This window comes from Rhineura floridana, chromosome 6 (genome assembly GCF_030035675.1).
Source record: "Rhineura floridana isolate rRhiFlo1 chromosome 6, rRhiFlo1.hap2, whole genome shotgun sequence".
NCBI lineage: Eukaryota > Metazoa > Chordata > Lepidosauria > Squamata > Rhineuridae > Rhineura > Rhineura floridana.
The window spans coordinates 43035940-43059444 of NC_084485.1; the positions used below are offsets into that span (position 1 = coordinate 43035940).

The 23505-nt window shown below is 42.4% G+C and overlaps 1 protein-coding gene across 21 annotated transcripts in view; it reads left to right on the forward strand.

Moving 5' to 3' along the window:
* EPB41L1 (erythrocyte membrane protein band 4.1 like 1) overlaps nt 1-23505 on the forward strand; it is a 231146-nt gene that overhangs the window by 129715 nt on the left and 77926 nt on the right. Inside the window, exon 1 of one of the 21 annotated variants that reach the window (XM_061631575.1) lies at nt 2379-2601. The exons of the other annotated variants lie outside the window; for them this stretch is intronic. The gene's annotated coding sequence lies outside the window, so the exon portion shown is untranslated. Of the gene's footprint in view, nt 1-2378; nt 2602-23505 lie in introns of those variants that run through there. 21 annotated transcript variants of the gene reach the window in all.

The window sequence follows — 23505 nt, forward strand, 5'->3', positions numbered from 1 at the left end:
CCATGTCAAGCTGGATCCTGAGACAGAAAAAAACCATTAGAATGAGACCCTCAGTATAACAATATGTGTGTGTGGGTGTGTGGATTCTTTAATAAAAAGATCTGGAGGCCTTTGAAAGGAGTGGCACGTGGGATTTTTCCCAACTATGAAGACAAGTGGGCACCAATTAATAGTGGATTGTGAAACAAATGAGGAATTATCTGCTGTTCAGTGACAAAACCAAACAAAAAAAGATAACCAGAAATATACTGGCTATCCTGTTGTTTGCTTGTGATTTTGTCCTTTAGCTCTCTTCCTCTGGAGATCACATAAATGTGTGAATGCTCAGTATCACTGAGGTCTGAACCACACAAGATGGCATCAGATTGGTATTGGCAAGAAATGCCTGCTTCAATTCATCTAAAATAGGGAGTGTGGTATAGCCTTTATTGATGAGCATTTATATCCTACACTTCTCTTATACAAAGATAATCAGAGCAGCTTAGAAAAACTATGAAGTTGCTAATTATAATAAATGCAATCTAAGGTAAAATGGCAAAAATATAAGAAAACAAATTCCTGGAAGATCGGTGGCTACTATTTTATGCCTGCACTGTCAGAGGCAGTATTTCTCTAATCACAAGTGGGGAGAATGCTGTTGCGCTCAGATCCTGTTTCAGGCTTCCCTTGGGCATCCCATCGGCCACTGTGTGAACAGGATGCTGGACTAGACGGGCCACTGGCCTGATCCAGCAGGCTCTTATGTTGCGTCCTTCTTCTTGTGTTCACTTGTTGCCCCTCTGATGATGGAGGAACCTGAAGCAGGGCCTCTGACATTGATTTGACCTTCGTTTTTTTGGCTGTATGTTTGTATAGGTGCTGCTGCAGGAGTCAGGAGTCAAACTCCATCCCTTTCTAACTGAAGAACATCATTTTCTATCACCTTTACCTGCCAGATAAAGCTTGCTCCTTCTCTTCCCCCACCCAAGCATCTTTTCCTAGTACTGACATTGCACAACATGGAAGAGGCAGGACTTGAAGTCAAGGATCACTCTACCTTCTGTTGTGAAATCATCATATGCCTTTTCCCGCTTCTTGTACCACATCTTCAGCTCCCACTGGCAGGGGCAGGGAAATACACAAAGTGAAGAAGGCATGGCATGAGGCAAGCGGAGGTAGGGTGGAGGGGAAGGATTATCTGGCACAGGAATGCTATTTTCAGCAACGCGTCAGTGTCACACATTGACATGTCCTTCCCTCCCTTGTTTGTAATGTTCCATGGAGTTCTAGTTCTGTTATTTGTTTCCTTTGTACTTTTGTTGCCACAACTGATAGGGATACTTTTCCGGAATAAGAGGTTTGTGGATTTCAGCCTAAATGTCTAAGTAAATGAAAAAAAGAAGTATAGTACTTAGCTATAGAAAACTCCACTGTTTGATACCAAAGGCGATCTGGAGGTGATTTTGGGCTTCTGGTGGCCGATCTCTTTATTGAATTTCTCAGGCATGGCTTCCACTGTGGATAGCTGGATTTTTTTTTTAAGTTATATGGACAAATTTTCATAATCCGCCTGTCCTTAAAATCAGCTAATAGGGCCTCTTTTTACAGGGCTGGAAGCATCAAATATTAAAAGACTGGTAACCCTGGTGTTTTCCAACAGGGGCTGTGCTTGATTCCAGAAGTTATGGACAAGTAGAACAAAACATACCCTTTGGGGTTGCTGTAGATGTTAATATTTTGCACTTGAGGACTATTTTCTAAGTACCATGCACCATATGCATGACATCATTTAGGATGGGGCACATCTGTGTAAACTGTGACTTTTGTCTGCAAAATGCTTGCAAGCTGTGATCAACTCCCTTACCTCCCAAATCAGTATGCTTCTCCCCCCCCCCAGCTAAAGCCATGATCCCTCTCGTGCTGGGTTTTGTGCATGGGCATTGATTCTCGAGAGCTAAATGTAACATGTGGAGTAGCTCAGAACTCTTACTTTAAAAAAAAAATTACTATAGAGCAGGTTAGATTTTGCAGAGGGAGAATGTAGAAACCCAAGCTTTTAAAAAAGCTGCTCTGTCTTCTGGATAGGGTATGTGATGCTTGAAACCAAGTGGCAGAGGTGCCAAGATGTGCTGCAGTTCAGGAAATGGTCTCTGTCTCTGTCTCTCTTTCTCTCTCTCCTGGTGCCAGGGGGCTACAGTGTCTACATTGCAGAATATCAGCTGTGACAACTCTATTAAATGAATTCTCTTTCATTTGAACTTTTGTGATTAAAGCTCTCAAGCAGTTCCTGCCTTTGAGCTGTGAGTATCAGGGAGAGGAAGTGAGAAACATGTGCAAGACAGAGAGTCAGGAGACACAGACAGGAAGAGATGGAGGTGGGGGTGGGAGGATAGCACTGGAAAAACAGGGCAAAGGAGCAGGAGATGGGGGTGGAAGACAGGCTGATGCAGAGGAATAAAGGATAATGACAGGCTGAAGGGAGCAGGGAGCTGTGAACAGTATATTTCAGGTCACAATCTGTGTAGCTGGGAGTCTTCCATCATCCATGGACAAAGAACAAGGAGAGGAAATGGAGAGGCAATACTGAGTGGCAAGGGAAGGTGCTACCTGGCAGTGCAGTAGGTAAGTTGGCTGCAAGTATAATGGATCCAGGTCACATCCACACCATACATTTAAAGCACAAAGAATCTGGGGACTGTACTTTGTTAAGGGTGCTGCGAATTGTGGCTCTGTGAGGGGCAAACTACAGTTTCCAGGATTCTTTGGGTGAAGTCATGATGGTTAAGGTGGTATGAATATGCTCTAAATGTATGGCATGGATGTGACTCCAGTTGCCCTCTCCTTTTCTTTGCTGTTCTTGCTTGATAGGCAGCTAGTGTGGCCTGCACCAGCAACCGTTCCCACAGAGTGATTGGTGAGGTGAGAGATGAGCAGATGGGGAAATAATTGCTCCAATAGAACCCTGATCATGTACAGGCCTGGGAGAAAACAGTAGGGCAAGAAAATACAATTGCATGTTCTTGTTTGGGGGTGAACTTCAGCCTGCCTATGATTGTGGTGAAGAAGTCCAGAAATGAAACCCTGTGAAACCTTGATCTGTTCATTTCTGGGTACCACTAAAACAACAGAAGCACCAGTTGTTACCCTAAGCAACAAGCTCCTAAATCAGAGGTCGGAAAGCTATGTTGCTAGACTACAATTCCCAACTATTGGCCATGCCACCTGGGGTTGATGCAAGTTGGACTACAACAATATTTGGAGATTTATAGGCTCCCACCCTTGCTCTAAATGCAGCTAAGTGTACCTAAAATAAAGACTATGAGGCACTAGTATTTTTGGAAGGCCTTAGTCTACAAGGATATTCCTCTCTGGTCCAAGCCACGCACACACACTACATCCATATCACAGATATTTTCAACCCAGAGAACAAACTTAGGCAGCTCAGTATTTACAGCCTACCCCCACCCCAAACTTTATTTGGTTTTTGTGCCACAGAGCAGCTCAGTGATGGAACTGGAGAGAAGGCTGGTACTGGAGGAGGTACAGTTGTGACTGATGCTGGTGGCATGATGGGAAAGAGAAATCTTAAGAGAGGAACGGGAAGATGTCCAAATTGGCTCCTCTCTTAGCTCCGAGAAGAATATTTCCTCCCCAAACTCCCAGAACCCCTGTTTTCAGAGACAGCATCAGATCTCTGCACACTTACACACACATTTACAAAGTTTTATCCAAGATCCATGAGGGCTAGGAACATGCTTGACAGAATTAAAGGCAAGATTAACTGCATGCTAAATTCTGAGCCGGGTTCAGACTGTTGGGCAGATGGCACTCAATGACTGGGCAATCCTTTACAATAACTGGTTGAAATTGAAAGCTGAAGAATTGCCCCAAGAGGCTTTTATGATATATAACCCAGCCCTGAGCACTCTCTGCTTTTGTTAGGGCCAACATCCAACGGTTTCATGTAGATGTTGAACAGCATGGGGGACAGAACAACCTGTCCTGGATGGGGCTGCACTCCCCCTGAAGAAGCAGGTTTGTAATTTGGGGGTTCTCCTAGAACCATCTCTGTCACTTGAGGCTCAGGTAGCCTCGGTGGCATGGAGTGCCTTCTACCAACTTTGGTTGGTGGCCCAGCTATGCCCCTATCTGGACAGGAAGAACCTGGCTTCAGTTGCCCATGCTCTGGTAACCTCCAAATTAGATTACTGTAATGCACTCTACGTGGGGCTGCCTTTGAAGACGGTTTGGAAACTGCAGCTTGTGCAAAATGCAGCGGCCAGATTGGTAACGGGGACCAGACGGTCCGAACATATAAAACCGATTCTGGCCCGCTTGTATTGTCTGCCTATATGTTTCTGAGCTCAATTCATGGTGCTGGTTTTGACCTATAAAGCCTTACACGGCTTGGGACCACAATACCTGATGGAACGCGTCTCCCAATATGAACCCACCTGTACACTATGTTCAAGGTCAAAGGCCCTTCTCCGGGTGCCTACTCCAAGGGAAGCTCGGAGGGTGGCAACAAGGGAGAGGGCCTTCTCAGTGGTGGCCCCCAAATTATGGAATGATGGTATGACGAGGTGCGCCTGGCGCCAACACTGTTATCTTTTCGGCGCCGGGTCAAGACTGTCCTCTTCTCCCAGGCATTTTAGCATGTGTTTTAATGTTTTTATATTGTTTTAAATTTTAAAATTGTGTTTTAAATTGTTTTTAAAATACCATGTTTTAAATTGTATATTTGTTTTAATGTTTTTGATTGCTGTAAACCACCCAGAGAGCTTCAGCTATGGGGCGGTGTACAAGTGCAATGAATAAATAAATAAAATAAACACTCTCCTCCAACTCTGCATATGTACCAAATATAAAAACCTGAACCCCCACATATCATTTTATCCAACATACTTTGCTGCTTTTCCACTTCCACCTGCATATGTGAATGGTCTTTTGTACTACAGCTTCCCAGATGCTCTGATTCCTCTTGGTCTCAGCATAAAAGGGTAGCCTGAGGCCACACAGTGAGTCTAGGGCTGAGACCTGGGATTTGGAGCCCAGCTTCTCTTGGTCTGAATCCAGTGTCCTATTCCCTCAAACCATGCTGGCTCCAACAAGTCCGCTGTTGTTTTTGGATTGTGTATTCCTGGTACTGGCTGTTAGACTGAGCGCTTCTGGCTGCTCTGCTGCATCATCAAGGGCTTGAAGGGACTGGATTTATATATGCGTTTGGCCCTTCAGAATGGACCATTGAGACGGAGAGCCTCACATCACAAGCAGCCCATGTTTGTTTGGCAGGGTGGCCTTGGCTGTTCTGGCAGCTGCACCAGTAGGAGGCATATAACCTGTCACTCTTCCTAAGCTAAAGGCTGGAAGTTCACAGGAGGATACTTCTGAAGTAATGTTTTCCTCCATGGGAGTGATTTTGGAATTATTTTTTAGTGGAGGAAGACATGTTGAAAACAAAGTATTAGAACTAGCTGGGTCCGCCTCCCCCCCCCCGCCAGAAAATTAATCTACAAGAGATGGCAAAAAAATGTTATATCCTCCCTTCACATCTTAGACATTACCGGGATGACCAGTTTTGCTTTAATACTTCAACCACACATATTTAAAAAGCAACAGAATGATCCAGAGTTGCCTCACCTCAAAAGGGATATTGTTGAGTTGGAAAAGGTTCAGAAAAGGGCAACCAGAGTGATCAAAGGGATGGAGGGACTCCCCTATGAGGTTGCAGCATTGGGGGCTTTTTAGTTTAGAGAAAAAGTGACTCAGAGGTGACATGATACAAGTGTCATGTTGGAAGGAAGCTGAATGTTGGAAGATTCAGGACAGACAAAGGAAAGCACTTCTTTACGCAGCACATAGTTAAACTATAGAATTTGCTCCCACATGAGGCAGTGATGGCCACCAACTAAGATGGCTTTAAAAGAATATTAGACAAATTCATGGAGGATAATGCTATCAATGGCTATTAGCCACGATGGCTGTGCTCTGCCACCATAGTCAGAGGCAGTAAGCTTCTGAAAACCAGTTGCCAGAAGCCACAGGAGGGGAGAGTACTCTTGCACTTAAGGCCTGCTTGTGGGCTTCCAATGGGCATTTGGTTGGCCACTGTGAGATGTTGGACTAGATGGGCCACTGGCCTAATCCTGCAGGCTCTTCTTATGTTTAAAATGAAACCAGGCAGATTGTAAGACCTCCTACCTAAAGTGATGGATGGGAGTGGGGAGATAATGTATATGGGAAGCAATTTGCTCCCCCTCCCCAAACTCTGGTTATCTTCCTTGCTGCTGGTGTACTGCTGGCACCTGACAACCTTTCTCCTTCAGCAAGCTTTGAACTCTGTTGATGCTTTGAGTTATTGCTTGTTAGTTGGCTTTTTTGAGTTCTTTTTTTGCTGCTTTTAATTTCATAGGGTGTTTCGTGATTTTAATGATGTGTATTCTTTTTTTAAAAAATTATGATGCTGTTTCTGGGATTTTTTTGCTGATTTGAGTGCCTCTGTTGGATGGGAAAGTAGAAATTTTAATATGAAATAAAAACGATAAACACATATACATTTCTTTTAGGCTTATGTGAAATAATTAAGCTGATATACATTGTCAAACCATTGGTTTGTCTCAGATGTGGGGAGCGTCTTTTAACCTAAGGGCCACATTTCCTTGTGGGTAGTGTCCTGGGGGACACATGCCAGTGGTGGGCAAAAATGGGTGAAGCAATGAATGTGACTCTTATCTTGGTACAGTAGGCTTCATTGCAGCCACACAGAAGTTTCAGTGCTCTCTCTCTCTCTCTCTCTCTCTCTCTCTCTCGCCACAGCTTCCATCCAGTAAACCAAAAGGCATTGTCATAGTTCAAGTAAAAAATTCCAGCCAGGCAAAATCACTCAAGGAGGGCAAGGGGTGTGGCTTGGAATGAGGGGGTGTGGCCTGTGCAGGGGGCATGGACTAGGCATTGAGCCCCTAGTCTGAAGTTCCCCAGGCCTGGTTAATCAAGTCTTGTACTGACTACACTGATTGTGAGACTTTGGAGAGTCACTGCCGGACAGATGCCTTTTCCAGCCCTGCTACCTGAGATGCTAGACCTGGAGACTGAGCCTAGGCACTTTTTTGCCTGCAAAGCACATACTCTGTCACTGAGCTATGAGCAATTTTAGGTCTTTTAAACTGGGTGGCTCAGTTCAGTTTAAGAGGATGGAAGCGCAATTGCCAGTCTGACTGTGGAGTGCCCTCTCTGTGTCACCTGATATTTTTAGAAGCATCTTGTCTGACTTGAGCTAGCCTCCCTTTTTTCTAGCACCCTGCCCACCCTCAGATAGCCTGTACCTCTATTTAGTGACAGTGGCAGCTGGTTGAAAGCTTCTTGAAAGTTCAGACTAAAACCCGGAGTGGATTCCACTGCCCAATGACATGGAGCCACCAGCCACTTCTGTCTAGTGGACATTCTTGTATTCTTATATACTCCCCATCCCCCATCATCAGTAACTTGCCCATCAAATTGAAAAGAATCTTACAGCCATTACAACACACTTTCCATGGCCCAAGCTTTCTCTGTTGCTGATGCCAGCCCAAGACTCACTTTGAAGTAAGGCGTTGAGGGGATGAGTGTAGATTTATTATAATTTTAAATTATTAAAAGGTTTTGGTTTCTTCCCCTTGGGGAATATCCCTTGGGGGCTGTCTGTGCAATTACTCCTTTAAGAGTTCAGTGCTTGGCAGATCTTTGTGAACCACAGGTTGACATGCAGAGTGCACTCAAAAGGAGCAATCATCCAAGAGGGTAAGGGTGCAAACTGGAGATCTTCTCCAGGCAACAGATGTGCAAACTTTTCGAGTACTGGGGTTAAATGGCATTGGTGACATATTTCTGCTGGCTTAGGTGACTGGGCAACAGGATGGCAGATGAGAGTCATAGTAAGCACATAATAAGCAAAGTGTTGCAAATGGGTGGGGGGAGTTTTAATTACACACATCACTGTGTGTCCTAAATTGGCTGAAAGCACTCAGGAAAGATATCCAAATCTCATTGGCAAAGTCTGTTCAGTTCTGTGGCTGTGAAAAAAGCAATGCAGAGCTGGGGATTATTAGGTGATGGATGTTGTTGGTCCAACAACATACAGAATACTGTGCCACCTTCCCCCCAAAAAATAATGTGGAGCTGAAAGCATGGACAGGAAAGAGTAATTAAAACTGATCAGAGGGAGGGATGAGATGGAGGGTTTTTCTTAGGAAGAAAGGCATCAGATGTTGGGGCTTAGTTCTGTGAGAAGAAAAGCAGATGAGTTTTTAGTATGGCCACCATTTAAGTACCATGAAAATGGTGATGTTTGAAGGGGACACTCAGGAGACACAAACCAGGGATGTATGATTTGGCCCAGATCCCTGGCATGTGTTCACTGCACATCTGAAGACATTTCTCTCCCTTTCAGATGTTTTGGCGTTCACCACTTAAGACATGCGGTTCACACGCTCAAAACACATCTACTGCCTAAAATTTGAAGTGGTGCTGAGAGGGAAGGTGCTAGAGGTTTGGGGGGTGAGAATAAAAATAGTATCACTTGTCTCTCGAAACATGAGAACCTGAGGTCATTTTATTAAATTAATTGGGAGTAGGCTCAGGACAAACAAAAGGAAGTGCCACTTTGAGCAATGCATAATTGACATAGAGATTGCCATGGGATGTTGGGAGTCATGGTCACTAGCATAAATGGCTTTTTAAAATTGTTAAAAATGCATGAAGGGACAGGCTATTAATGGCTATTAGGCATAATAGCTAATTGGCATCTTCAGAGACAGTATATAATTCTGAATATTAGATACTGAGAAAAACAGGAATTGGCTGCCTGCCATCTTTTTGTGACCTTCCCAGGAGCATCCAGTTGCCCACTGTGGCAAACAATCTAAGCTATATGGACTTTTGTTCTGATCTAGTAAATCATTTCTTATGTTTACAGCTTACTGAAGATGATCTTTTTAAGTGGATCTTAATTTTTTAGTTTCATATTTTGCACATGTACCCTTAAATATGCATCAAACAACCTATCTAACTTTCCTACATTAAGGAGGGGAAAATATCCCCTTTAGCTGGTTCAGCTCTCATAGAGAGAGGATGCTTAACTTTAAGCTAGTTAAGGTTACTAAGCTAGTAACTGTGAGCTTGGAGTATCTGTGGTAGATTACCTCAAAAACAACATAGATTCTATTAAGGCAATAGGTTAAAGCTGCAGTCTTAACCCCAATTGCTGGAGAGTAAATCCCATCGAACTGTCTGGGTTCTGCTTCTGAAATAAGCACACGTAGGATTGGGTTGCACAAAGGAACCTTTTCTCTTAATTTAGAAAACTTGTCTGCAGTAAGAGAATAGCTGTCCTTTTTAAGTCTGCAACTTTAGTAGCTTTTCTGCTGTTATGTGCCTTCAAGCTTAACATGACATTTATGAGGGACACTGAAGCTGTTACTCCATATCCCTTTCTCCCTCTTCTTCATAACATCTAGGTAAGCACATGTGGTATGATATCACCACGCTGTGCGTTGCTCGATCTCCACCTTGTATCATTGGTTGGCAAACTGGTCCTGGGGCACTGATAGGGCAATGACATCACAACACACATTTTATTTACCTGTATCAAAGGTAAGGAACCTTTTCAGCATGAGGGCTGCATTCCCTTCTGGGGGCCACATGCCAGGTGGCGGATCAAGGAATATAAGTTTTACCATTGTGCAGTAGGCTAGTTCCTACACAGAGTTACACATCCCTGTGTCTTCCATCCAGGCAAGCAGGAGGCATTATCAGAATTCAAGGACACATTCAAGCCAGGCAAAAACACTTAGGAAGGGTATGAAGCAGGGTCAGTAGGGTGTGTGGCTGGGAAGGGAGTATGGCCTGGGGGGTGTCTTGAGGACCAAACAGAGAGGCTTGGAGAGCCACATTCAGTCCCCAGACCTAACCTGACTCAGATGTTGCAAACAAGAGGAGACAAAGAGGTACAGAGCAGCAGCAGCTCCATGCTTCTCATAACACCTTAAACCCTTATTTCTTGTTCCTGAAGTTGGCTAGGGTCACTCTGTGTAGAAACAAAAATAAGTTCTTATGCTCTGACCCCACTGTTGGAGGCAGCATACTTCTGAATGCCAGTTGCTGGAAACTGCAGGCAGGGGAGACCACTCTTGTGCTCAGGTCCTGATTGCAGGCTTCCCACAGGCATCTGGCTGGCCACTGTGAGAACAGGATGCTGGACTATTTGGGCCATTGGCCTGATCCAGCAGGGCTCTTCTTATCTTCTTAAATCCAATAATTCTTTATATATAAAGTCCTGCCGTCTCCTGCTTGATCCTCAAGAAGCATGATTAGCTTGGCTGGCAGATCAAAACCTGACCAGCTTGCTTATCAGCATGGGCAATGGGAAGAAGGGGTTACAGCCACTTATCTTCCACACCTTTCCTGACAACTGCTAACAGTACACTCCTGCCCATGACAAGTATATTAAGTTCAGACTTATTCCCAGGTAAGTGTGTATGGAATTGCAGCCTCAGTCTGCCCATCAGTAGACACACTGCTGTATTTCTCCAGACGGTGCTGTAGTATGGTAGTCATCAGTTGTTCTCGTTCATAAGCACCAGAAATGTAGCATACACTGGAGAAACCATAGTTGTCTGTACACGGCAAAATTATTAGAACTACTTCCTTTTAAATAGGTTCATTTATCACAGCAGAGTGGTGAACAATGAGCTATGAACAATGCTTCACCTTGTGCTGATCTATTCTGCTGTTCACCATCCATCAGACTGTATATACTCGAAGGCCTTCTTGCTGGTCTGACACTAGTGGTGTGCCAGAACGTGCCAAATATGAAATTGAACTTTCAAAAATGGTTCCCTTTAAAAACATTGGCGCATTTGGGATGGGTCAGACATGTAGCAGAACTGAGAATTTCACCATGTATGACTTTTGCCGAGTTTCAGTGTAGCCTTTCCGTAGGCATCTGGTTGGCCACTGTGAGAAAAGGATGCTGGACTGGATGGGCCTTTGTCTTGATCCAGCATGACTCTTATATATTTAATTATTGGGAAGTCATAGCTAGTGGAATGATTCCTTCTATATGTAAATGTACTGCCTTCAAGTCAATTCCGACTTATGGTTGACCCTATGAATAGGGTTTTCATGAGTCTGAGAGGAATTGAGGTTCTCCCAGAGTATAGATCTAGCTACCTTACCAATGACAACTCAAGGTACAGTTTTGTGTATCTTTACATGGCAAAGTGGATTGTTTTCTTTCTGCAAACTACCCACAAAGCATGTTTTACAGTAGTATGATATATATTCCCAAACTTAACATCATGACTTATGTGGACGTGTGCGCCAATTTGAAAAATCTAGTGTATGAAACGTGCATACAGGTTCATCCTAGCTGTGATAACAGGGTGGTTTTGTGTTTAGGGCAGAACTGTATGTGATGGCAACAGGTCCATGTCTTCAAATATTGGTCACTTTCACACACCTCCAAAGCAACACACTAAGTGAAATGCCAATAGGCAGAAGGGGAAATGACCCTCACTCCTACTTTACAAGTTTGGGGCAACAACCTGTGTTTGAAGGTGTGGTCTTACACTGTCATGTGTAGTTCTGCTTTTAAGCCCACTATTTATGCCTATAAAAGCTGTTCTATGTGTTTTGTTTTCTGCAAAAAATATAACTTTTTCCCCAGCAAACACATGTGTGGGTCTAATAATAGATTTTTAAAGGGCCCTGACCAAATCAGTGTTTCCAGGCAATTGTGTCTGTTTAAAGATGTATATTACATGTACATTTTACGTGTTTGCTGACAAAACAAACAGGTATATCACCTGAGTTTTTCACAGTGACTGTAATACGTAGGGCTCTCATGAGCCTGTAATTTTCACTCTTTGTGACATTCGTTTTCTAGTCCCCTAAGCAACTCCAGCAAAAAGAAGCAAGGCAGGTTTGGGTGCCTCTAATATGCAGAGAGAATCACTCAAGGCCAATTCAGGGTAATAGTAACAAATACATGAATGCAGGTGCTTTCTCCTTTAACAGACAAAGACTTTGGACAGGGTGTAACCCACCAATGGAATTCTGTGCTGCAGGAGCTTGTTGGGGAGGAAAGTTGACTCTGGATTTTAAAATTGGTGGTGGTGGTGAGATGGAAGGGGCTGGGTAATCCGAGCCTTGCTGACATGTGTAGCCACATAAGTGAAGATAACTATTTAGTTAATCAAATGTCATGCTCCAGGGCATAGGCGTGGGCGGGGTTTGTCAACACCATTGTGTTCAGTGCACAGCCAGGCACATCTATGAGCAAGGGAGGTTGGAAGCACTAGGCAAAAGGCTGTGGGTGGGGAAATCACAGAACCCACACCCTGTTCCCTTAAGGTGAATCCTAGGTTAACGGTTTAATGCAGATCGTCGCTAAGAAGCTCAGAATGATTTAGTGAAATGGCATGGGTGGATAGTAGGGAAAGGTTGTTGTTCTGTGGCATAAACAGTTTTTGATTCTTCTACACTTTGCTCCCTTGATAAATCTCCATCGCTGCAGCATCATTCACACACATACAAAATATACGAACCTTTGACGAAGCACATCTTTTGCATGCAAAAGGTCCCAAATTCAACCCTTGGCATCTCCAAGTAGGGATGGAAAAAGACTCCTGTCTGAAACCCTGGAGAGTCGCTACCAGTCAGTGTTGACAATATTGAGCTAGATAGACCAATTTTCTGACTTGGCATAAGGCAGATTCCTATGCTGGCAGTTGATGAAGAATCTCATCAAATGGCGTCCACATTGTTCTTGTTATCCTTGGATGCTTTCTCCAGAAACTTTGGATACTGTTTTGTAGAGAAGTGGTACATTGGTCTATCTAACCCAGAGATCTCACCAGCTAAGTTTTTTTTTACTAGAAGATGCCAGGAATCGAACTTAGGACTTTCTGTATACAAAGCATGTGATCTTCTTTGCCCCCTCTCGTTTGTTAAAATCATTATTAAGCTTTAGATATTTGGATCTAGGCAGGATCAAGACCATTACTACATTCCAGTTCAGATTAAATAAGCAAACTACCCATGAAGCAGCCCAAGTTAAGTTAAAATGGAAGGCCTTTAACATTTCTTTAGGCAGAATAAGCAGGAGTGACCTGCCACTGGAGCCTGCAGTGACATGACTTTCTGTTGTAGAAGGTCCAGCTCTCCAGCTACTAGCCAGTAGCATTTGGTAAGACTGAAATGGCCGCAGTTCCTACTACTTGTCACCTGCATCTGCATTTCCCCCTCCCCAGGGGACTGAGTGGAACCCTTGATGCTTCTTCATATGTAAGTAGCAGAGTTGCCAGGTTGCAACCAGTGATAGACAAACTGACGCTCTCATAATTCACCATTTGCTCACTCAGTTACGAGAGTAACACCATGAACTCAGACAAAAGTTATCTGTTTCTATGAGATGTCAAGGTGCCTTTGAATACTAAGTAATACAAGGTGGTCAGAGGGCTTTTAAACCATTTTCTTTATTTTCTTAAACTTCCTTAAAGGTAGCCTTTCTGAGAGGCTAAGAAGCAAAAGGGGACTGGAAATGTCTCTGGAAAAGACATTAAGTGATTATGTGTTGCTCTCTATCTCCCGCCCCCCATACAGTCACTGGAAACAACATTATGTGATCATATGGTGCCATTTGCAGGGACATTTTCAGCTCTGTTTTGAAAGCATGTGAAAGGAACCGTGGCTTCTAGCCTCCTGGTGAGAGGCTTTTACCTTTTAAAGGAAGTTAAAGAAAATAAAGGGGAAAAATGGCTTAAAATTCCTCAGATTACTTGTATTACTGTAAGTTTGCTAAGACAAGACCCCACCCCACTCCAAAATCATGGGAACTGCTGGTGCTGAAAATACAATATAACTTGTAATCAATTACTGAAATATTCAGGGTGGGTGGGATCCAAACACACACCCACACACAAGAAAAAGAGAGAGAGAGAGAGAGAGAGAGAGGCAAATCAGGTCTCCGGGATTGGAGGACACTCCACCTCTCCTCCTCCTCCATTAGCAGCACTTACTGCTGAATCAAAAACAAAGGCACTAATTGGATACAATCCTAGCATATGTTGGATTGAAGTTGGGACTTATACATTTGAGAATTACAAGCATATTGGATTCATTTGTGAACTAATGTTTCAGCAGCATCACAAGCCACAACCCAGAGATTCTTCCTTTAAATCTACTACTGAGTTGGGAAATGAAGGCTGTGCATATACAACACTTTATTCTAGAATTAATGAAGACTGAGTCCTTATTCTTTTTACACAGTCCACGCACAATCTAGGGCTATCACATCTCTCCCCTACCCTTGAAAAGCACTTCTTGAAAACCTGGTTTCATTCTGAAAATAAAAACTCTTTGTAGGTTGTTTCTGCATTGGCCTTCAGTGCGTACATTTGAAAACAGTGTAGGCTGTCTTGACAATGGGGGGAGTGTATCCACCCCTGCCCAATGACATTGTGGGTGGGCATATACCAAGATCACAACCACCATTCACCTGGGGTGTGTGCAGGGAGGGAAAGGCGTGGATAACCTAATCAAGGGGAGGGTTTTCAAATGAATATCAAGTAACCACACCCACGGTTGTGGACTGCAGCATCTAAAATCCATCTAGACTGAATGCAGCATGTTGATGATGAGCATGAACAATTTTGGAATGAGAAAAACCTACGTCTATTGGCTACAATGTGTACATACCCAAAGAGAGCTGTGGTTTCTCCTATCTGCTTTCCCTGATTCTTCTGTTCGTTCTTCTTCTCCAGCTCCATAATACAGAGCCTTACATTATGACTTGATGCTGCTCTATAAAATAGTTACTCTATTAGGGTCCTTCCAGACTCTTGCTAGCTTTGAGTGGGATTCAGTAACATACTGGCAAATTCAGGTTACACAGTTGGGCTCCTGCTGGGAGGAAGAGTGGGATATAAATTAATCAATCAATAAACAAACCTTCTTCCCCAAAAGACTTGATTTTTTGCAATAAGGGACATGACAGGAAATGCACTGGAAAGTGTGGGATAACACTTGTTTTGATGCAACACCATCTAACCTTCCTGAAGACAAATCAAAATGAATGCTCCTGAAATAGACAAGGTCCATCTAATCAATCAGTCAGAATAAACGCTTAATAAACAGGTTGTCTGGAAGTGCCACTAATCTACCTGCATATTATAACAATGAGAAAAGGGAACTCGGTTATGGCAAGAGAATCCATTGGCTTCCAGTTCAGTCACAGATGTGTTAGAGAGGGAGTTTCCAGACTGCAAGCTCACAAGTCTGGCAGATAGACTGACCTCTGTGGTCAGAGAACAGAAATGCTCACAATGCTGGATTAAAGCGTGAAGGCAAAACTTTGTGTGGAATCATCAGAAAGCTCATTTTTGGTGAGTGTAGCCCATGCTGTGTGTGAACCCTGCTGTGGTAAGAGGACACAGCATGGCGGTTTTAGTGTGTGAAGATCTCATTGCAAAAAAAGCATTGGGGGATAAACAAGGGCACCTCCTTGTGGGTAACCAGCCCAAACAGAAAAAAACCAGTGTTCTCCTCCGGAAACTGACACTGTTACTCTCTTTGTGTGATTTCTAGCCACTTGCTAACAGGCTGGCAGACTGGCTACCTGTTACCATTGCCAGCCAAAGTGGGGAAGAGTGGGGAAATGGCCTCACCATGCTTTCCTTTCCTTTTTGTGCCCTTTGCAAGGTGTCTTTTAAGCTGTATGCTTGGGGAATCAGACAACCTTTGTACTGGGTTTCACCACAAAGTCCTATCAACAACACTGAACTCCACCCACAAGGCCATCAAAAGTATGTGGGGCTCCACCTCTAGCTCCATTCCTGAACCTACACTAGGCTCTACGGCACAGGTTCCATTACCATACCCAATTTTTTTTATTTCAAATGTTAGTAACCAGACTACAAGTGCACCATTGATATCTAAATGGCCAACTCCCCTCCCCATTGCAAAAGGTGAGAGTGGATAGCACCAACCCTTTCCTTTAACTCAGGGATGGGGAATCAGTGGTCCTCCAGATGATATTGAACTACGATCCTCATATTCTCTGCCCACTGACCATGCTGTATGGAGTTGAAGGGAGATGGAATCCAACAACATCAGGAGGGCCAAATGTTTCACATCCCTGCTTTAACTGATGACTGGACTCAGCAAAAAATAATATATCTTGTAGTTACAGTAACAGTGGCTTTGTTCACCTTTTTTTTGCATTTTTAATAGTATTTGTGCATACCTCTGTGTCTGAGCATGTATGTATACAGTGTGGGTACACAAAGACATCTATGTTGAGAAAAGAGTAGAAATTCGATTTAGGGTGTAGAAACCAGAGGAGAATGCCAAGCTGACATGGTAAAAAAACAATGAACATCACATTGGGCTCCTTTTTGAACAAAGAGTGAGATAAATTCTTTAAAAATAATTAATTTTAATCATGTCTACTCATAAGCGAGCCCTATTGAAGTCACTGTGGCTTACTCCCAAGTAAGTGGGATTAGCATTGCAGCGTTATACAAAATCTTGGTAGCTTTGCAGCTACAGCATTAGTTTTTTAACTTGAAAATGGGATTCATCAATGTCAAAGGTGCTCTTAAGAAAATGTTCTCACTTTAAAAAAAACAAACACCAAGTTTTCAGTGGGGGAAGTTAAAACATGTCACTTCGAAGTGGCATTTTGAAATGGGGGAAAAAGTTATTTTGACATGTGCAAACATGTCATTTCCTCAATAATATCAACTTTGTTCATTTCAGCATTTCAGGCTCAGAAATGTATTGTTCATTTTGACAGTTTTGTTCCAATTTAGTATTGAAAAGAACTTGGCAGTGGCCAAAGCTCCAGGGAGCTAGATGTTCTGTCTCCTAGTCAGCCCTAAATACATTTACCTGACATACTGCCTTGATAATAATTTATGATGGCGGTCTGTAATTACCCATAGAAAAATTAGGATAAAAGATAGTAACTTATCCCAGACTTTCCAGTGAGCATTGACAAATAGTGATTTGACAGCTAAACCCAATGCTCTGCGCAATGTTAACATGCATCCTGAGGAAACTGAAGAGCTTATGGCCTCACCCCATGCAGCTTAGCTCTTTCTAGTTGTTGTTTTATTTTCAGGAAGAAGATCTTCTCAGTAAGTGATTCCCTATTTATGCCTATTAGATATAAGAAGCTGCCTTATTATAGAGTCAGGTCATTGATCCATTCCCCATCGGTTTTCAAGTAACCATTTCCACATTTGCTTTTCTAATTTGATGCATGGTTTGGCAAAACAAGCTGTTATCCCAACAAGTAGGGCAGAAGTTGCCAATATTTTGGAGCTCATAGGCACATATGCAAACTGGAGAAACTATTGTGGGCACCACACACACACTGCAAGCCTATGCTATTGGCTGCAATAGAATGCTTCTTTTGAGCTTTATTTTAACATGAGAAGGGACCTGGTGGGCACCAGGGGGGGCTCTGTTAGCACATGGGTGCCCATGGGCATCACATTGATGACCCCTGCTATATTAGACACTAGTCTATAATTACCTAAATGAGCTAAATTAAACAATTTAGTAACACCACTGTCTTTAAGAGACTGGGGACTAGATCAATATGGGTATATTAACTGTGATTTAATATACGGATTACCAAAATGCATGTGTGAAGTATTTTGCTCTATATAAATGTTATTGCTATCTTAAGATCATCTGTATTTCTGATAAGTTTTTTTTCATTAATACCCCACTGGTAATTTAAGCAGAACATTGTTCAAACAAGAGAGATACCATGTTGTAGCAAGGGAATGTACTCTTCTTATTTGAAGCCCAACTACAAGCCTAACAACAACAATTTCAATTTGTATGCAGCTTTTCCACATAAACGTGACCAAAGCAGCTCCCTGCAGCAATGGAAGAGCAAAAATCCACATCAGTGCTATCACTAGGTTTGCAGTAAGGTCCGATATCTCCTCTTCCGTTCACGTGAACCTCTGGCTGTGTACATATCACTGATATGTATCTGTGTACATATATTTAAAGCTCATGACACCCCCACCCCAAATCCTAGTCACTGTAGTTTGTTAAGGGTGCTGGGAATTATAGCTGTGTGAAGGGTAAACTACAGTTCCCAGGATTGTATGGGGGAAACAGTGTGCTTTAAATGTATGGTGTGTATGACTTCCGGGAAGGGTGACTTCGCTTGTGCCTGCTTTTGAGACGGGCTCCCGCCTCAGAAGAAGCTTTTTCTGATATAAATCAGTCAGAACATTTTTCTTTTGACTGATGAAATTTCTCCCGGGCAGGGAGAAACGTAGAGATCAACCTCAAAAGCCTGTTTTTGTTGGGAGGACTGGATTTCATCAATTTATGAGAAAAGGTCCAGCCAGCAATGCTGGACGGACTTCCGAACAAGCTCTATCTGATTAATGCGACACGTTTATCTCTTCTTCAAAGAGAAAACGGACTAACAGGCAAGCACCCTTCTTTCTATCTTTTTTTTTTACTTGGTTTAAATTGTTGCAGTAAAAAGAGATTTGTCAAATGAATCAGCTTTAAAGAACTTCTGGGTGAGCTATAACTCTTCTCTGTTATTCACGAAAATAACAGCTTATCTCTGCTTCTATTGCAAAAAGCTGTCCTGGAAGTGCATTCTAAAGATATAAACAGAAGAGGGATTTCTATTCCGAGGAGAAAAAAAAAAATATGAACTTTGGAACATTATATTGTCTGGGACTATTCTCTTTTTGGTCTATTTTATTTTGACGAATCTGCTTCTTTACGACGCCACTAACTGTTTTGATGCTGGGAACTAAATTTGTTTTGTATTCTTGAACATAGAGAGATAAGGCAGGCTGCTCTGTTTATACTGTGATGTCATCAAGCCTGGAATATTAACCCAATTGTTGCTGAAATAAGAAGTGGTTCTTCTTTATTTTTGTTTTGTTTTGTTTTCGTGGTTTTAAAAATGGCAATCAAGAAAGTGGCTGAGAATCTGGAAGTAATTATGTTTCAGAAAATAATGGATGAGATTGAGATAACGAAACAAACCCTGCGACAGGGCAGTAAGGAGCTGAAAATTGAACTGCGCAAAATGACGCAGGAGCTTAAAGAAATAGGGGATCCTGTGGGAGAGGAGAATGAAATCAGAGATGAGAAAAGAAAAAATAAAGGGAAGATACAAGCCCTGGAGATTGGAACAAATGTGGAATTGGAAAAAGATCTGGAGTTTATGGATATTAGAAATAAAATTTACTGTTTGGAATTTAACGTTATCTCTGAAGAAATTAATGAAGATATTAGAGATAAAGTTATCAATGGCTTGGATAGTTTTCTGGACTGGAATGACGTGATGGAGCTTGATATAGAGAAAATCTATGGAATTAACTGCAGCCATGTGACAATGGAAAAACTCTCAAGAGATGAGCCAGTGCATTTTGTAAAAAAGAAGAACAGAGATATGACTTTACAACAATATTTCAGCAACTTATTCAGAATCGATGGCAAGAAAATATTTGGGATAGAGGAAATTCCCATCAGACTCTTATTATATGACTATGGCTATGACAGCAAGATTATTATGGAATACTGATAATGGAAGATTGGACACTGAAATTACTGGACTTAACAGGACTATTGAAGATGGAAGATGGAATTAATATGGATAATGGAATAATGGCTATTGAAATTATTGGACCTAACAGATTTTGATGAGATGGATTAATCGATATGTTTATTTGGACTATGGTTATGACAATAAGATTATTATTATTATTAACGAGATGGGTTAATCGACATGTTTATTTGGAGAAAAATTGATAGATATATTTCTTAAAGAATTGAAACCTCTCTTTGACTTTTTGTGGAAAGAATAAAGTAATGTTTATGAGATTTGATGATTAATTAAGATAACTACTGGGGGAAAGTGATTTTATAATATAATTTAAGAGACAGGATTGTTATATATTGTAGACCTATAACTGATCTGCGACAAATGGGAAGTCAATATTTTATTTTTTTGTTTAATCATTTTTGTTTTGTTTTGTTTTTTGTCTTTGAATGTTTTATGATTTTGTTTTGTTTGTTTTATGAAAATTTGAATAAAAATTATTGTAAAAAAAAATGTATGGTGTGTATGCAGCCTTAACCACCACCCCTCTGCCACCCCATCCACTAATCAGGAGTCTGGTATGCGGGCAGCTGACAGGAGGGAGATCTTTCTCCTCCATCCTTCCTTCTATGCTGTAGTGGGCTAACAGCTCTGGCAATTATAATTTTCTTCATCCCCTTCCAGCATCAATAGCTTTTGGAAAATAGCATTTCACAGAGGTGCTTACGCATGGGTCACTGCCATCATAGCACTCCAGATGCCAGAGGCAGGAGCAAGAAAAAGAGGTCCCACCTGCCCACCAGAGCAGCAGCCAGTTAAAGAGGCTGGGTGTTTGAGAGGGACTGGGGAGAGAGCCGAGTTGTTCTTTGGGTCAGATTAAAATTGGATCCTGAGAACAACTCAGGGAAAGTTCTAATATAACATTTACCTTGAATTTAAGGTGAGCATATCAGGTCACTGAGGTTCATATTCTGAGCCAAGGAGAATCAGCATGGCCTATACACTTGTCCACCAAGGAATCTCTGCATATCTGCCACAAAATCCATGAAACTCCTATGTGATTCTAAGGCATGTATTAGAGAGCACATCCTCAATTTATGTGAGTACTGAGCAGGCCTTTGCACCTCACTCTCACCTCATCTGAACTGAGATGGTGCTAGAAGACACCCAACACTAGCTACACATTGCTGGGCAAGATGCATGATGGTGGAAAGGCTGTCTTTAAGGGAAGCTTGCTTGCCATTACTGACCTTCACATTAAATAATTGTTATAAAATTCTAAAGAAACCCAGATAGCTCTTGGGGAGAGATTATTTAGGATAAGATATATAGGAACATAGAAGGCTAGTTTATATTGAGGCAGACCATTGGCCCATCTAAGCTTGGTATTGTCTACAGTGACTGGCAGTGGCTCCCTAGGGTTTCAGACAGGGGACATTCCCAACCCTGTTTGGAGATGCCAAGGATTGAAACAGGGACTTTCTGCATGCTCTGCCTCTGAGCTAAAGCCCCAAAAGGCAGACATTACAAAGTATGTTGTGCACTGCTAAATATATTTCTCTGCTATGCTATTAAATATCTTCCCAAGATCTCTGGCTGCCACCCAGTTCTAGTCTGGTGACTTCTTGCTTGCTGCATCCCAGTTCTACCGGACTAGAGCTTCATTTGCATTGAACAGATCAAGCCTTGCTTTTTTATTCTTCTACCTGCTACGGCTATGCCATAATAGAGTTCCGTTCACAAGCTGAACAAGGGCTAGAAATTAAGATGGAGCCAACAGCACAGACGGCTGTCTCTGGCTCCCATTCTACTGAGTTGGGGGTGGGGAGAGAGAAAGAAAGAAAAGTTTCAGAATGGGCTAAGAAAGAGAGACTACATTGGGCACAGGCATTTGGGTGGCTCTCTGGCAAAGAACCATCTAAACAAAAACTTTTTCTCAACATGTATGGATCTTGTTTTCAAGAGCCTATGTGGACTGTGAGACCTGCTGTGTTGTCTGTACTGTGAGTGGGATGGAACCTTAGTGCTGGGCACTGATCAGCAATACTAGTCATTTGGAGGGATGTTGCTGGCTTGCTGCAGGTGCCAGCACATTAATCTGTGCCCTTATGTGCAGCTGTGTCTGCAATCTCGTTAATCCCAGATAACAATGCACAGGATGGGGTCAGCCCAACAGCTATGAGTCAGGGCTCAGTAATCAGGGCATGCTTGCTTTTGAATTCTAATATCCATGTGGATTGTATTTCTCTGTAACAAGGGAGGGGAAAGATTTGGTGCTGTGTGCAATCGAGCTATAGGCTGTGACACTGGCTAGATACAGGGCTGCATGTGTGGCTGTGGTTCCTTAAGCCCCAGAGGAAAGGTCTGGCTTTGAGTACTACACTGAGATTTTGTTGATGCTCTTACTGCTCTGCTTGAGCCTCAGTAGGAGAAGTATTGAAAATTATACACATCTGTGGCCAAGTAAGAATTCAGCAGAAGCAGATGAACATATATGCAGATGGGGTAATCAAGCATCCAGGCACACCGTGTCAAGTTACTGTATGTGTATGTGTTGGTGGGTCTTCTACATAAATATACAGGCGTTGCAGAAGTTTGATTGCGTGTGGTCTGAAATATGAGCTGTGGGAGACTTGTCCCATTGGTTTTACCTGCAAATACTGCCTCTGCAAATACCATTTTCTGTTACCCACTGAGATTTAGTCCAAATTCCCTAAAAACCTCCATCCCTGTTACCAAAATTTAAGCTCAGATTGGCTTTCTTTAGCATTACTTTAAGGAGTTTATTCCACATGCCAAAAATACTTGGCATTTTTTCCTGAGCTGTATCTTTAAAGAGTACAAGAAAGAAGCGGCACCTTTTAAACAAATGTGTTCACACTGAGCAAGAGAATAATAATAATAATAAAATTTAATTTATGTGTCGCCTATCTGGCCATTGGCCACTCTAGGCGACGTACATATAACAATTAAAACAAAATACAATAAATACAATAATGCAATGCAAAAACAATACAGCAGCAAGAACAATACCAATGCAGGGTTAGAGGCATTTCAGTCACAACGGTTAACCCTCCCCGGAAATCCCAAAGGCCTGTTGAAAGAGCCAGGTCTTTATGGCTTTACGGAATACATTTAGGGAAGAATATCTTGGCTTCCTCTCTGCCTCTTGAAAATGTAACTCTGAATATGATTGTTGATTGTTCCTTCTTTTAAAGAAGAGTGTTTCACTGTATAGCAGAAGTGGCTAACCCCAAGTTTGGGGGTCCGATCCAGCCCCCAAGCAGTTTTTTGTGGGTCTTCCAAGACCTCATAAATTTTGGCAGCAGCAGCAAATATATGCATAGTGCTGGGCTGGGCGAAGCTCAGTGCTGTGATGGGGATACAAATCACTACTGTCCCAGTCATGAGATTGATAATTTGATTAGCATAAAGGGGGTGATAACTCCCTTCCTCACCTCATGTTCATGGATCAGCAGAAGAGGGGGGCTGTCTGCCTGTGTGTGGGTGTGCGCGCGTGCATGTGTGGGTGTGCATGTGTGCATGCAAGAGTGTGCATGAGAGTGTGTGAGGTGGCCACACCCACAGCTGGCATGCTGCCCTCTGAGAGTTAACCAAGGGTAATTGTGAGCCTTGGGTAAAAAAAAAAAAAAAAGATTAGCCACTACTGCTATATAGAAAGTTGTTTTGCAATCTTTATCTGTGAAATTGTTTTTTTTTTTTAAAGAATCTGTAGTTTTCAGAGTCTGCTGAAATGGTTTTATTGCTTTTAGAGCTTGTGTTTTTGTTTTATTCTATTTTTATCTTGTACACCACTTCAGTAGCTTTATTCTCTGAATCGGTTTATAAATTTGTTAAATAAATACAGTAGGGCCCCACTCATATGCCAGGTT